Genomic DNA, 15,354 nt, shown 5'->3' with positions numbered 1-15,354 from the left:
TCATGATCACATTCAAATAGATTAAAAAATACTGAGAGTCCTGATACTATTACATAGTAGGTTAAGCCTCTGCTTACACTGCCAGCACCCTGTATGGGTGCTAGTTAGTGTCCCAGCTGCTCCACTCCTGTTCCAGCTCCCTGCTAAAATGGCCTGGGAAAGTAGTAGAGAATGGATCAAATCCTTAGGCTTCTACACTCATGTGGGAAACCCAAAGGAAGTTCCTGGTTTTTTCAGTTCAGCCCAGCTCTGGCCGAGGTAAATAGGATCAATTACAAAATAGTTAAGACAGAAATATTTGTGAGTGAGAAATACATGTTTCTATAGTCCTCCCTAAGCCATGGTTTCACTTTCTGCCATTTCAGTTACCCAATATTGACCATGATTTGAACAACATAAATGGAAAATTCCAAAAATAAACAATTCAGAAGTTTTAAACTGCATGGCATTCTAAGTAGCATGATGTAATTATCCTTTGTTCAGCATATCCACACTGTATACACTACTAGTCCGCTTGGTAGCCATCTCAGTTATCAAGTTGACTGTGTGTCAAAGTGTTTTGTGTTCAGGAGACCCTATACAGTAGCCTAACATTAAATCAAAATGTCCGAAAAAACCACTTGAGCAGGAGGATCAAGATGGCAGAATAGGGTAAGGACACATTTAAACGGATGGAAAACATTTAATCAGAATGAAGCAGAGAGGACATATTTCAGGAAATAGGAAAGGACAGAACAACAGCAGAGGGGTACCTGGAGACTGACAGACATAGGAACGCAGCAGACACACAACGGTGTGGTGTTGCAGTGACTGATATTACACATATACCTGTGGTTGAGTTTCATTCAGCTAATGGCGATCTGAACTCCACCAGCTGCAAGAACTCCACCAGCAACCAGGTGGGAAGGGACTTTCACTGGGAGTTCCAAGAGGTGAACCCAGACCAAGAACGGTCCATCCTGCTGGTCCGTTTGATTTGACCAGGAACAGACAGAGCAGCAAATCCCAGACGGGCAGTGCAAGAACAGGGTGGATTTCATAGCTCAGTCAGCCCCCTAGAGCTGAACTGGGTGCCATTTTGCATAAGGAGGCAAAGGCAAGGGAAAGGACTGAGCATACGCTGAGCTGGGAGTAAACTCATTTCTGACTCAGTGAACTGCAGCAATGTGGCATTCTACAGGTTCCACCCAAGACAGATCTGGGTAGCCCTCAGATCTGATGGCCAGCAGATCAAGAACTGAAGTAGTGGTATTATATCTTGACAATAGGATTCTGGACTCTCTGCCATTGTCCATGCCCACAATGATGGACATATGACTGTGTATGAAGAACTATATGTTAGTAATGACATAGAGGAACTAGGTGGGGGGGGAGGAATTAGGGAGGGGATAAGGGAATATGGAACTATATCATAAAATGATAATAATAATAATAATAAAATAAAATAATAAAATATTTCAAAGGATATACTTTAACTTGTTCACAGTGATAACCTCTGGGGAATGAGATTAGAGGGAAGCGGATTTATGTGGCTGTCTGTATACTGGGTGGGATATTGTGCTTTTATTTCTGTATTTGAATTTTTAATAAATATGTATTATTTATAATTAAAAAAATAACAAAATGTAAAAAAAAATCCCATAATGTCCATGACACTTACCTGTCTTTCATCACATTGTATCACCACAAATCGTTATAAGGGTAAGTAACCATACAGTATTTTAATGAGACAGAAAGATCATTTCTGCATAACTTATTATAATACATCATTGTAATTGTTCTGTATTGTTATTAATAAATATCTTTATCCACCACTGTGTTTCATTTACAAATGAAACTCAACCACAGGTATATGTGTAGGGGAAAACACAGTCAACAAAGTGTTCTGTGTTATTTATGGTTTGATTTATCCACTATGGATCTTGACAACCACTGCTGATTAAGGGGCAGACACTGTAGTAAGAGTGATTTATAGATTACTCAAGGATCTTTAACTAGTAAGGTAGAGCATAATAAGCTGAGCACATACCTCAACAAAAACCAGTTGTAGGATGCTTCTAGTGTAGTGCAGCAGGTAGCTATATCTGAAGTATGGGAGTAGAGGAATATCTTTCACCCCTTCAGTCTTGCTCATCAGTTACTGCATTACAGACAACATTGTTGAATGTACACTGAGGCTGGTGATGAAACTAGACAGAAGCAAAAGGAAACTTACACACACACATACTGGCTGTTCACAGTGTGCAAGTTTATATGCTATCTCATTAACCCTCCACAATTGTTTGAACTGGTTCCACTGTACAAGATACGTAGATAAGCAATAACTTGAGCTGTTACCAGGCTAGAACTAATTCTCTCTGGGGCAAATTTCATGGGTCTAATGATATCCTTGGGGTATGTTACTATTTTATGTGACTTTCTGACCATAACAGACATTTCCAATGGATTAACTCATTCAAGAATATTAATCATGTTATTTACATACCCTTTCTTCTCATACATATGAAAATATTAATAAAACACCAACAAACTTGTGAAACTCCATGTTGGACACTCTACAATATGCAAAAGGAACTAAACTGGTCTCTTCTACAATCATGGGGCTCACAACACAGTATTTTATTCCTTGTGATATTTTGTCTAGTTCAGCAGATATTTCAAACAAACATGAGAATTCTGTTGCAAATCTCTGTCCATAATTCAAATCTTTATTCTGTGTTCTAATATTTTGAAAATCATATATTTTGTAATGACTTTTTGCTAAAATAATGCCTTAGTTCAGTCTTCAAATGTCAAATATTCAAAGCTAAAAAAGCTCCACATTGGAAATTCATTCCCAAGTAGAGAAACGAAGAAGGAAATAAGATCTAAAATACTTCAGCTGAATTCAAGAATCCTTCAAAACTTGCTCTCTTGGGGCCCGGTGGCATGGCCTAGCAGCTAAAAGTCCTCGCCTTGAAAGCCCCGGGATCCCATATGGGCGCCGGTTCTAATCCTGGCAGCTCCACTTCCCATCCAGCTCCCTGCTTGTGGCCTGGGAAAGCAGTTGAGGACGGCCCAAAGCACTGGGACCCTGCGCCTGCGTGGGAGACCCGGAAGAGGTTTCTGGTTCCCAGCATCGGATCGGTGCACAATGGCCCGTTGCGCTAACTTGGGGAGTGAATCATCGGACAGAAGATCTTCCTCTCTATCTCTCCTCTCTGTATATCTGACTTTGTAATAAAATAAATAAATCTTAAAAAAAAAAAAAAAACTTGCTCTCTTGGGTTCAGTGCATCGACCTAATAGGCTAATCCTCCCCTTAGAAGTGCCAGGGTCCCATATGAACGCCGGTTCATGTCCTGGCTACTCCACTTCCCATCCTGCTCCCTGCTTGTGGCCTCGGAAAGCATTGGAAGATGATTTAAGATATTTGGACTATGCAAGAAGTTCCTGGCTTCTGGCTTCAGCCATTGTGGCCATCTGGAGACTGAGCCAGCAGATGGAAAATCTTTGTTTTTCCTTCTCTCTATAAATTTGACTTCCCAATGCAAATAAATAAATCTTGCTCTCTCTTTCCTATAATCTTCCTGCCAATCAGCAAGAGTTATTTCCAAAGTAATTTTAAAACAACTTAAGAAAGATTGATCATGAACAGATTTGTATAGATATACATGACAGAGTTCACACCAACTGGTACCTTGGCAAACAGCAGGATTCAAGTAAAAAACAAGAGCTAGAAGTGGGCACTTCATGCAGCTATTAGGAACCCACTTGACACACCATATCCTAACTTGGCGTTCACAGGTTTGAGTTCTGACTTTGCTCCAGGTTCTGGCTTGGGCTGTTGCAGGTATCCATGCAATGGACTGGCAGATGGGAGACTTTTCTTGTTTGTTTCTATTTCTGGCTCTCTGCCCTTCAAAAAATATAAGTAAATTTTAGAATAAAATTAAAAGGCAAATCAAGACTCAAGAACTCAAAAGGTCAGAGTGGGCTCTGAGTAGTACGAGGCAGACTAAAAGCCCTGACAATTCAGAGAAAACAAGGACAAGCACTGAGTAGCACAGCCTGGATGACAGGAGGTGCTTCTGTGAGAAGAAACATTGGGAGCATATGGAAAAGCAGCAGATAAGTTGTTAGATATAGGAGCTGGACGTGGAGTAGTTAAAATCTGAGACACACAAATGTTATGCATGTGTAATCTAGAGAAAAAGCCCAAAGCATTCATCCCATCTTAGCTAATTGTTTCTGCTCTTCTGGATAGCTATAGGTCACCTTTAATCAGGTACATTCCATTATAATTGTCCTAAGTTTTAATGTTCTTAGAAGCATTTTTGTGGCACCGAGAAAGAACAAATCAATTCCTTTTTCAAAGTCATCGTAATTCCCGTCAGACTGCACGACTTAGAGCTTGGAAGCAATAATGGTGACCAGCTTATGCAGCTAATTAGCTGATGACCTCTTTCAGAGTGACGTCAAGGAAGGGCATAACCAGAGTCACGAATACTGCATTTGGCAGTGCAAGAAGCCGTAACGGCCAAAAGGTGCTATTTGCTGAAGCGTGAAACGAAACCAGGGCAAGATAAAAGGGGCTTAGTCCTTATAAAAATAGTATTGTTTTTCATTAATGAGCTCTTTTTAATCAAGTGTTCTTAATCAAGAAGGCTTTTCTTAACTAAAGTTTGAAATTTCCATTTTCAGGTGAGAACACTTCGGTGCCAACTGTAAAAGCTACCTGATGAGGCCCAATAGCTTTTACTGGAGTGCTAGAGGGAGTTTTTGATTTTAATTGTCTTGGTTTGATTAGTACAAGATGCAAAGTTCATACTGAAGGTAAACTCTCTTTAAGAATTTCCACAGTTGTAAAGGGTTTCTTCATTCATGCATTCAATCAACATTGCTTGACAACTTACTACAAGCTAGGCACTACAGAGAAGAGGTGCAAATGGCAGTATTTGGAAGTCCAGTGTTTTCTGCCTCCTCCACAGCAGCCATCCACATGCTGGTGTGTGAGGAAGTGGGAGAGAAGCAGGAACACCGGGGCCATATGTAACAGGCATAGCACCTTGAAAACAGGAGACAGTGGGAAAAGGAGGTCACAGGGGGACCAGAAACAGCTGGTCCCCCTTTCAGGGAGAAAGCAAACATGAGAGGGAAGAAGGAGCACATCTATGTCAACCTCTATCCTGGGTAGGCATCCTGGAAAAGGAACCCTGCAACCCAGCACGACTGGCCTTCGCGTGGGTAGCCACCTGGTTCTCCCCACCTTCTCCATGCAGATTTCAGCAGGCATGTACCAATCACCTTTAAGGGGAGTCACAGAAGTCCTATCAAATTAAAATAAATTTTATAGAAGTAATAAAAAAAAAGAGATTCCCAAGATAAACAAAAATCATGACACAGGAGTGCAACCTGACTCACCCAAAAGCAATATTATTGCACTGTGAAGAAAAGGAGATAAATGAAATGAATAAAAAGATTTCAAAAGAATGATGGTAAGCTAACTCAAAAATATAAACCGTTAAATGAAGCTCAGAAATCAGTACATGACATACATGAAAAAAATCAGCAGATATTGAAAAAGAGACAAATTAAACTATTATAAATGAAGCATTTAATAAGTCAAACAAAAATTGCAAAGGGTAAACCATAACAACAGACTTGATATGATCATAGAAAGATTGTACAACCCAGAAGATAACTCTTCTGAAATATCTCAGGAGTAAGGCACATGCAGAAGTTTCAAACAAGATGCCTACATCATGTCTTCTACCAAAATCAGTTCACAATGTATCAAGGATCTACACTTAAGACTTGAAGCCATCTAATTTTTTTTTTTCAGAAAATATAGAGGAAACACACATTGCCCCAAGCAAAGCTTTCTTGGATAACACCCCAGAAATGCAGTTGACAAAAGCCAAAACAGACAAATGGGATTATATCAAGCTAAGAAGTATAGCAAAGGAAGAATTCAACAAAATGAAGAGGCAGGGCCTGGCGGCGTGGCCTAGCGGCTAAAGTCCTCGCCTTGAAAGCCCCGGGATCCCATATGGGCGCCGATTCTAATCCCGGCAGCTCCACTTCCCATCCAGCTCCCTGCTTGTGGCCTGGGAAAGCAGTTGAGGACGGCCCAAAGCTTTGGGACCCTGCACCCGCGAGGGAGACCCGGAAGAGGTTCCAGGTTCCCGGCTTCAGATCGGCGCGCATCGGCCCGTTGCGGCTCACTTGGGGAGTGAAACATCGGATAGAAGATCTTCCTCTCTGTCTCTCCTCCTCTCTGTATATCTGGCTTTCCAATAATAAAATCTTTAAAAAAAAAAAAATGAAGAGGCTACCAACAGAATTGGAGAAAATCTTTGCAAATTATCTACCTGGTAGATGACTGATATCCTGAATATAGAAGTAGCTCAAGAAATTTAGCAACAACAAAACAAACAATACAGCTAACATATGGGCCAAAAATATGAACAGTCATTTTTTAAAAGGATGAGATACAAATGGCCAGAAGATACACGAAAAACTGCTCAGGATCACTAGCCAAAAAGGAAATGGAAATCAAAAAAACCAAAAATTCCAAATATTAGGAAGTAACGGGGCCCAGCGTGATAGCATAATGGTTAAATCCTCTCCTTACACCTGGCAGAATCTCATGGGCACTGATTTGTGTCCCTGCTGCTCCACTTCCCTTCCAGATCCCTGCTTGTAGCCTGGGAAAGCAGTTGAGGATGACCCAAAGTATTGGGACCATGCAGCTGTGTGGGAGACCCAGAGAAAGCTCCTGGCCCCTGGGTTAAGATTGGCTTAGCTCCAGACACTATTGCACATGGGGAGTGAGCCAGTGGATGGAAGATATTTCTCTTTGTCTTTGCTTTCTCTGTATATGTGGCTTTTCAATGAAAAAATATTTTTAAAAATTAAAAAGTAACGAATCCTGGAGAGCTTGTACAGAAAGTGTCCTCCTACATTATGGGTGTGAATGCAAATTGGTTGCAACCATTATGGAAAACAGGATGAATAATCCTCAGAAAAGGAAACAGGTATACCATATGACCCAGTGATCCCATTCCTGGAACTATATCTAAAGGAAATAAAATCAGTGTTACTTTATCACAGCTCAATTCATAATAGCAAAGCTATTGAATCAATCTAGATGTCACCTTCTGGTGATTGGATAAAGAAAATGTGGTATATATACATGGCAGAATATTAGCCCAGCCATTAAAAAAATGAAATCCTAACATTTGCAACAAAATAGATGAAACAGGAGATCATTGTACTATATGAAATTGGCCAGACCCAGAAAGACAAGTATAATGTTTTGTTTGTAGAAGTTAACATATACAGTGAATGTAAAATTGTATAGCTAAGGGGTCAGCACTGTGGCACAGCAAGTTAAACCTCTGTGGTGCCAACATCCTATATGGGTGCCAGTTTGACTCCCGTCTGCTCCACTTCCATTCCAGTTCCCTGCCAATGCATCTGGGGAAGCAGCTAAAGATGGCCTAGTCCTTTTAGGATTAGATCGGCCCGAGCCATTGCAGCCATTTGGTGAGTGAACCAGCAGATGGAACATCTATTTTTGTCTTGCTGATGTATCATTTGTTATTCAATTATAAATACTGCTTCATTGAATCTTTCCACATACATTGACAGTCCATACCCTTCCCCACGGTGAGAGCATTACTGTGAATCCTCTCTCTGTGAAGTCATTATCTTTTCCAAGAAACAATAGTAAATATGTGTATGTAATGTTTACATTTTAAGTGAATATGGCAAAATACTGAAAAATTTTTTAAAGGAAGAGAAAAAAGACATTATGCCAGATACTAAACATACAAAGATGAATAAGAGGCATTTTTTGGTCTGAGAAGTATACAAGTTTTAGGAAAGGAATACCAAATCAGTACCTTAAAACAATGTAGTTTAGTGCAGAAATTTGCCAAACGCATACTGTTTCGGAGTTTACAGAAAAAGAGAAATTAACACTATCTTGAGAGAGTAGGAAAGCCTGGAGAACATACAGATCACATTGTTATCACCAAATGCAACTCAACTCCTAAATACAGCCCATACATGAAAGCAAATATACAAACCAGTATGTAGAATCTTCAGCCACTTGTATATATATATATATATTTTAAAGATTTATTTATTTTATTACAAAGTCAGATATACAGAGAGGAGGAGAGACAGAGAGGAAGATCTTCCGTCCGATCATTCACTCCCCAAGTGAGCCGCAACGGGCCGGTGTGCGCCAATCCAAAGCCGGGAACCTGGAACCTCTTCCGGGTCTCCCACGCGGGTGCAGGGTCCCAATGCATTGGGCCGTCCTCGACTGCTTTCCCAGGCCACAAGCAGGGAGCTGGATGGGAAGTGGAGCTGCCGGGATTAGAACCGGTGCCCATATGGGATCCCAGGGCTTTCAAGGCGAGGACTTTAGCCGCTAGGCCACGCCACCAGGCCCAGCCACTTGTATATTAATAACTTTTACTTTATTTAATCATTTCTACCAATTTATATGTGATATTTCTCTCAAAAATTACTCCTTTTAAACATTAGTTTTAGTCTTTAAAATAAATGTTTAATTAAAAAGTTTTAAAAATTGATTTCATTTTATTTGACAAGCAAAGACAGACAAGAGAGAGGAAGAGAGCTCTTCTACCTACTGGTTCACTTCCAGAATGCCTGAAACAACCGGGACTGAATCAGACAGAAGCTGCAAGTGAAGATTTAACTTAGCAACTGGAGCCCCAGGAGATACCGCCCAGTGCCTCCAACCTGCCATGCTGGCCCAGTAGCCCAGGCTGGAGATTACCTGCAAGATCTGGACGTAGGTCTGGACTGATCTTACTGCCATTGACCTCGAGGTGTTTGAGCTACTGGATGTGGGACTGAGGGTCACTGTACATATTACACATAAATTCCACACTGCTGCCCAGGGCCACTGTCTTACTGGCAGGCAGCCCCAACTGCAGGACGGGTCAGTGAGGGGAATGCTGCGGGCAAATGGAGTGGTGTGGTCCTGCCTGGGATGCCCTGCCCTCATCGGTTCCCTTTGCACCTCAGGCCTCACAGGATGCCCACTTCAAGGCCATGCATCCATCTTTACACACAGTCTCCTATAGCTTCATAGACAACACCGCCCTAACTGACACCCCTGGGCCCAAGCACCCAGAGCCGCTCTGAGCGAGCAGCAGCACCACTGCTGACTGGCAGCAAGTCACAAAGGTAGGATCTCAGATCCTGGCTTATGATCCACTGGCGTCATAATCAAGAAGAGAGGCTGGTGGTGCCAGTTTTCAGCCCTCACAACAGCCTCTAGGATATGGGACTTGTTCCCTTCAGAAACAAGCTTTTTTCTGCCAAGGGCCATTAGGATATTTCTAACATCATTGGTGGGTCATTTAAAAGGCCCAACTTAAAAAAACAAAAAACAATGAGTTGCTGTGTAGGCACCCACTACAAGCTGCCTCCAGGTGCACATTCGCAAGAAGCTAGAACTGGGAGTGGAGCAGAGACTTGGAGCAAGCACTTCAGTGTGGAATGTGAGCATGAATTGTGTCTTAATTATTGCACCAAAGACCTGTCTCTCACTTCACTCTTGGCTGTTTTATAAGAATAGTTGCCCTGAGTTCATTTTTGACCATTTTTGTGCTTTCAAGACTTCTGTGTACTTTTGTTACTAATCGTCAACCCTTGGGAAAGAAAATTTTTTTTTAATTAATTAATTTTTTTATTAATTACGTTGCATTATGTGACACAGATTCACAGGCTCTGGGATTCCCCCATCCCCTCCCTGGGCCCTCCCCTCTTGGTGGATTCCTCCACCTAGTTGCAGTATTACAGTTCAAATTAAGTCTAGATTCTTTCGTTGCAATCATATACCAAGCATAGAGTCCAGCATCTTATTGTCCAGATAAATTTGACAGTTTCTTAGGGACACCTTCTCTGGTCTGAAGGTACAGCTGGCAGAATATCGTCCCAAGAAAAATGTTTTAAACAGGTACACCTTTGGTGCCAATAGGGAAGCTGCCGCTCAGGCTACCGAAACCCTCTATCAGAGTGCTTGGGTTCAAGTTCAAGTTCTGGCTCTGTACTCCCTTCCAGCTAGCTTCCTGTTATGCACAGCCCAGGAGGTAACAGGTGATGCCACCAGTGGATGTGTTCCTGCAGTCACAGTGGGAGACAGATTGAGTTCCTGCTACCAATTCATAGTAACAGAAAGCAGAGTTGTGCTCACTGGAGGTTGAGGACAGGAGAGATGGAGGAGTTACTGCTCCATGGAGATGAAGGTTCAGCTGGGAGAGAGGCAGAAGGTTCTGGAGATGGCCGGTTGTGGTGGTTGCACAACCATGAAAATGTATTCAGTGCCTCAGAACTGCATTGATAAAAGTGGCAAGTTGTATGTACCTATAATTTGTCACAATAAACAAAACAGATAAATAGCTGCAAATTTTCCAAATTTAGTGCTAATTCTGAATCTACAGATTCAAACCCCAACAATCATAAGAAATGGGAAGAAAGGGCTGGAGTGGTGGCTTAGTGGGGTAACTCTATGGACACGGGTTCAAGTTCCAGCTGTTCCACTTCTGACCCAGCTCCCTACGTATAGACTGCAAAAGCAGCACGGGTGACTCTTGGGCCTCTGCTTCCATGTGGGAGACCCGGAAGAAGCTCCTGGCTGCTGTCTTTGGGTTTGGTCTGCTCCAGCCACTGTAGCCACTTGGGGAGTGAACCAGCAGATGGAAGATTCTCTCTCTGTGTTTCTCCTTCTCTGTAAATTTGTCTTTTAAATAAAAATAAATAAGTCTTTTTTTTTTAAAGATTTATTTTTTATTTTTATTACAAAGTCAGATATACTGAGAGGAGGAGAGACAGAGAGGAAGTGGAGCTGCCGGGATTAGAACCAGCGGCCATATGGGATCAAGGTGAGGACCTTAGCCACTAGGCCATGCTGCCGAGCCCAAGTAAGTCTTTTTTTTTTAAGAAAACACACAAAGGAAATAAAGACAAATTTTAAAGTCTTTAGTAGGAAAGACAATTCTTAAAAGCAGAAAAATGAAAAATACACACTATTTACAAGCAGTGTGATGGCAGACTTCTTGTCTGAGATAATGGCAACCAGAGGACAGGTGGGCAACATTTTTTTTAAGTACTAGAAAATAACCCTCAAAACTACAACTGTATAATCATCACAAATAACTCTGAAAGATAAAGGTGACATAAACATACTTTCAGGTATACAAAAGCCCTACGAATTCATCATTGGAATGCTTTCCTAAAAGTAGTCCATTTTATACATGCAAATATAACAAAAGTAAAATTTTTTAAAGATTTATTTATTTTATTACAAAGTCAGATATACCGAGAGGAGGAGAGACAGAGAGGAAGATCTTCCATCCGATGATTCACTCCCCAAGTGACCACAACGGCCGATGCGCGCCAATCCAAAGCCGGGAACCAGGAACCTCCTACAGGTCTCCCACACGGGTGCAGGATCCCAAAGTCTTGGGACGTCCTCAACTGCTTTCCCAGGCCACAAGCAGGGAGCTGGATGGGAAGTGGAGCTGCCGGGATTAGAACCGGTGCCTATATGGGATCCCGGGGTGTTCAAGGCGAGGACTTTAGCCGCTAGGCCACTGCGCCGGGCCTAAAAAAGTAAACTTAAAGGATGAAAATTAACACTACACAAAAGGAAAGCTGGAGCGATTCTGTTAATATCAGACAAAATAGCTATCAGTGTTAAGAACAGAGAAGGTCATTTGGTAACACAAAGGCATAAAATTATCAAGAGGACATTAACAATCCTGAAATATTTCTGCACCTACTAAGAGAACTTCAAAATACACGAAACACAGTTACAGAACTCAGGGAAAAGCAGAAGAATGCAGTTGTACTGTATTAGTTTTCTGCTGATAAATAACAGATTCCCATAAGCTTAGTACTTTAAGAAGCATCCATTTATTATCTCACCATTTTTTAAGTTAGAAGTATGGCACTACATGACTACTTAGGGTCCTCCGGGGGTAAAATCAGTGTTGGCCCCACTTGGCTCTTATCTGGGTGTCTCTGGGAAGGAATTTATTTCCTTGCTCATTCAGGTTGTTGGCAGAACTCAATTCTTTGTGATTGTAAGCCTGAGGTCTTTGTGCCCATGCTGGCTGTCAGCCAGGGGCTGCTCTCAGCCTTGGAGGTCATGTATATTCCTCTGTATTGATCTCCATCATCAAGCACATTGCATTCTTCTCATACTTTGAAGCTCTGTGACTTACTCTTCCATAACCAAATAAAATTCTTGTCTCGGGCCGGGTGCGGTAGCTCAAAAGCTAAAGTCCTCACCTTGCATGTGCCAGGATCCCATATGGATGCCAGCTCTAATACTGGCAGCTATGTTTCCCATCCAGCTCCTTGCTTGCGGCCTGGGAAAGCAGTTGAGGATGGCCCAAAGCTTTGAGACCTTGCATTGACATGGGAGACCTGAAAGAGGCCCAGGATCCTGGCTTTGGATCAGCTCAGCTGGGACCATTGTAGCCACTTCGGGAGTGAATCATTGGATGAAGATCAACCTCTCTATCTCTCCTCCTCTCTGTATATCTGACTTTGCAATAAAAGTAAATAAATCTTTCAAAAAATATTCTTGCCTCTTGGGGCTAGTATTGTAGGATTGAGAGTTAAGCCTCCATTTGGAATGCTAATTCCCACATCAGGGGCTGGCCAGAGTCCCGGCTGTTCCTCTCTGAACCCAGGTACATACTAATGCACCTCAGAAAGCAGCAGAAGATTGCCCAAGGTCCTAGGTCCTGCCACTCATATGGATAACCTGAATGGAGTTTTCGACTCCTGGCTTTGGCCTGGCCCAAAAGCCTTTTTGCCTTTTTGGGGAGTGAACCAGCAAATGAATGATTACTCTCTGTTAGTTTGCCTCTAAATAAGCAAATAAACAAATCTTCAAAAATTTTTCTCAGCTTTTAAAAGCTTAAGGTGGGAATCAAGATGGTAAAGTAGGATAAGGACACATTTAAACAGACAAACATTAGCCAGGATGAGGCAGAGAGGGCACATTGCAGGAAATAGGACAGGACAAACCAATGGCAGAGTGGCACCTGGAGGCTGATGGACATGGGATAACAGTGGAAACAACTGTGTGGTGTTGCAATGACCAGATACTCCAGTGGCAGTCATTGAGTAGCAAACTGAGCTCCACTGCTGGCCAGAGCTCCACCAGCAGTCAGGTGGGAAAGGGCTTTTCACCAGGAACTCAGGAGGTGAACCCAGGCAAAGAACTACCCATCCTGCTGGTTTGTTTGATATGACCAGGAGCAGAAATGGAGCAGCAGATCTCCAAAAAGGTGGTGTGGGAACAGGGTGGATTTCATAGCCCAGACACCCAACAGAGCCAAATCAGGCATCATTTTGTTCAGGAAGGCAAAGGTTATGGGACAGGAATGTGCATGCAATAGGCTAGGAGTGAATTCATTTCTGGCTCAGTGAATTGCAAAGACATGGCATCCTACAGGTTCGATCCAAAATAGTTCCAGGTAGCCCCCAGACCTAACAGCCAGTAGATCAATAATTCCGCAAGTAGTACATCACAGGCCATTTTGTACAGTATGGCAAAGGCTTTGAAACTGCAGGGACAACAGAGTGCTGTGAATGTGCTGAGCTGGGAGCAAACCCACTAAGCTCAGTGCATTGTACTGGTCACCACTCGCTGGAGGGAGTGGCATAGGTGACTGCAAACAAAGAACTGTGTTCCAACCACAATAAGTAAATTTGAATTGCAGACCTGTGGGTGGCACAGCTTAGAAATCTGCCCTAAGGAGAATAATCTGCTAACTGGAAGTACAATGACCAAGAGCAAAAGAAGCGATGCAGGCACAATGAATATTACTGATGTCTCCCCTACAAAGAAGCAAAAGCATTTGCCAACCTCAGAGTTAACTGAGGAATACATCAAGAAAATGGGGGTTGCAGAATTCAGAAAACTCATTATAAAGCTTCTTATCAACAATGAGAAGCACATATAGGAGTTCAAGGAATTTAAGGAGAATGTCACACAGGGAACAGAAATACTGAAAAAAATCAAGCCAAATTATTGGAAACGAAGGACACAACAGAGCAAATTTAAAAATCAGTGGAAAGCGCCCGGCAGCATGGCCTAGTGGCTAAGGTCCTCGCCTTGAAAGCCCCGGGATCCCATATGGGTGCTGGTTCTAAACCCAGCTGCTCCACTTCCCATCCAGCTCCCTGCTTGTGGCCTGGGAAAGCAGTTGAGGACGTCCCAAGACTTTGGGATCCTGCACCGGCGTGGGAGACCTGGAAGAGGTTCCTGGTTCCCGGCTTTGGATCGGCGCAGCACCAGCCGTTGTGGCTCACTTGGGGAGTGAATCATCGGATGGAAGATCTTCCTCTCTGTCTCTCCTCCTCTCTGTATATCTGACTTTGTAATAAAAATAAATAAATCTTTAAAAAAAAATCAATGGAAAGTCTCCATAACAGAATGAATGAGGCAGAAGAAAGAATCGCAGAATTGGAAGATATTTCTTGCCACAATGGGGAAACAATCAAAACGTTGAAAGCAGGGCTGGGTCAAGCTAAAAAAAGTATTCAAGAATTAAGAGACACTATTAAAAGGCCACATATAAGAGCTGTTGGTGTTCCAGAAGTTGCAGAAAGAGATGCTGGGTTAAAAATGTATTTGATGAAATAATAAAGGAAAAAATACAGGAAAAATAAAGGAAAATTTCTCTTATCTGGAGAAAAATTTGGGAAATAGCCAGAAGGGGAACAGAACTCCCAATAGGGTTGAGCAAAAGTGATCTTCATGATGACACATGACAATCAAGCTCTTCAATCGAACATAAGGGAAAGATCCTTAAATGTGCAGGTTAAAAAAATCAACTGACATATAAAGGAATGCCAATTAAACTCACAGCTGACTTTTCACAGGAAACTCTACAGGCCAGAAGAGAATGGAGCAACATACTCCATATTCTAAAAGCAAAAAATTGTCGGCCTAGGATATCGTACCCAGCAAAGCTTTCCTTTGAAAATGAAATAAAATTCTTCCACAGTAAAGTTAAAAAAAAATGTCCCTTCCAAATCTGCCCTACAAATGATAAAGATGTTCTCTTGACAGAGAACAGGAATAGCAACCTCCAAAACCAAAGACAAATGTGAAGAACATCCCAGCAAAATAACAACATAAGACTAAATAAATGAACAAACCACTGCTAAAATGACAAGACTAAATTACCACTTGTTTTCATTAACCACTAATGTAAATAGCTTAGGCTTATCAATCAAATACAATACATTAGTAGACTGGATTTTAAAAACAAAATCCATGTATTTATTGCTTACAGGAGACAC

This window comes from Ochotona princeps, chromosome 11, assembly GCF_030435755.1.
Source record: "Ochotona princeps isolate mOchPri1 chromosome 11, mOchPri1.hap1, whole genome shotgun sequence".
Classification (NCBI taxonomy): Eukaryota; Metazoa; Chordata; class Mammalia; order Lagomorpha; family Ochotonidae; genus Ochotona; species Ochotona princeps.
This window is presented reverse-complemented; position numbering follows the sequence as displayed.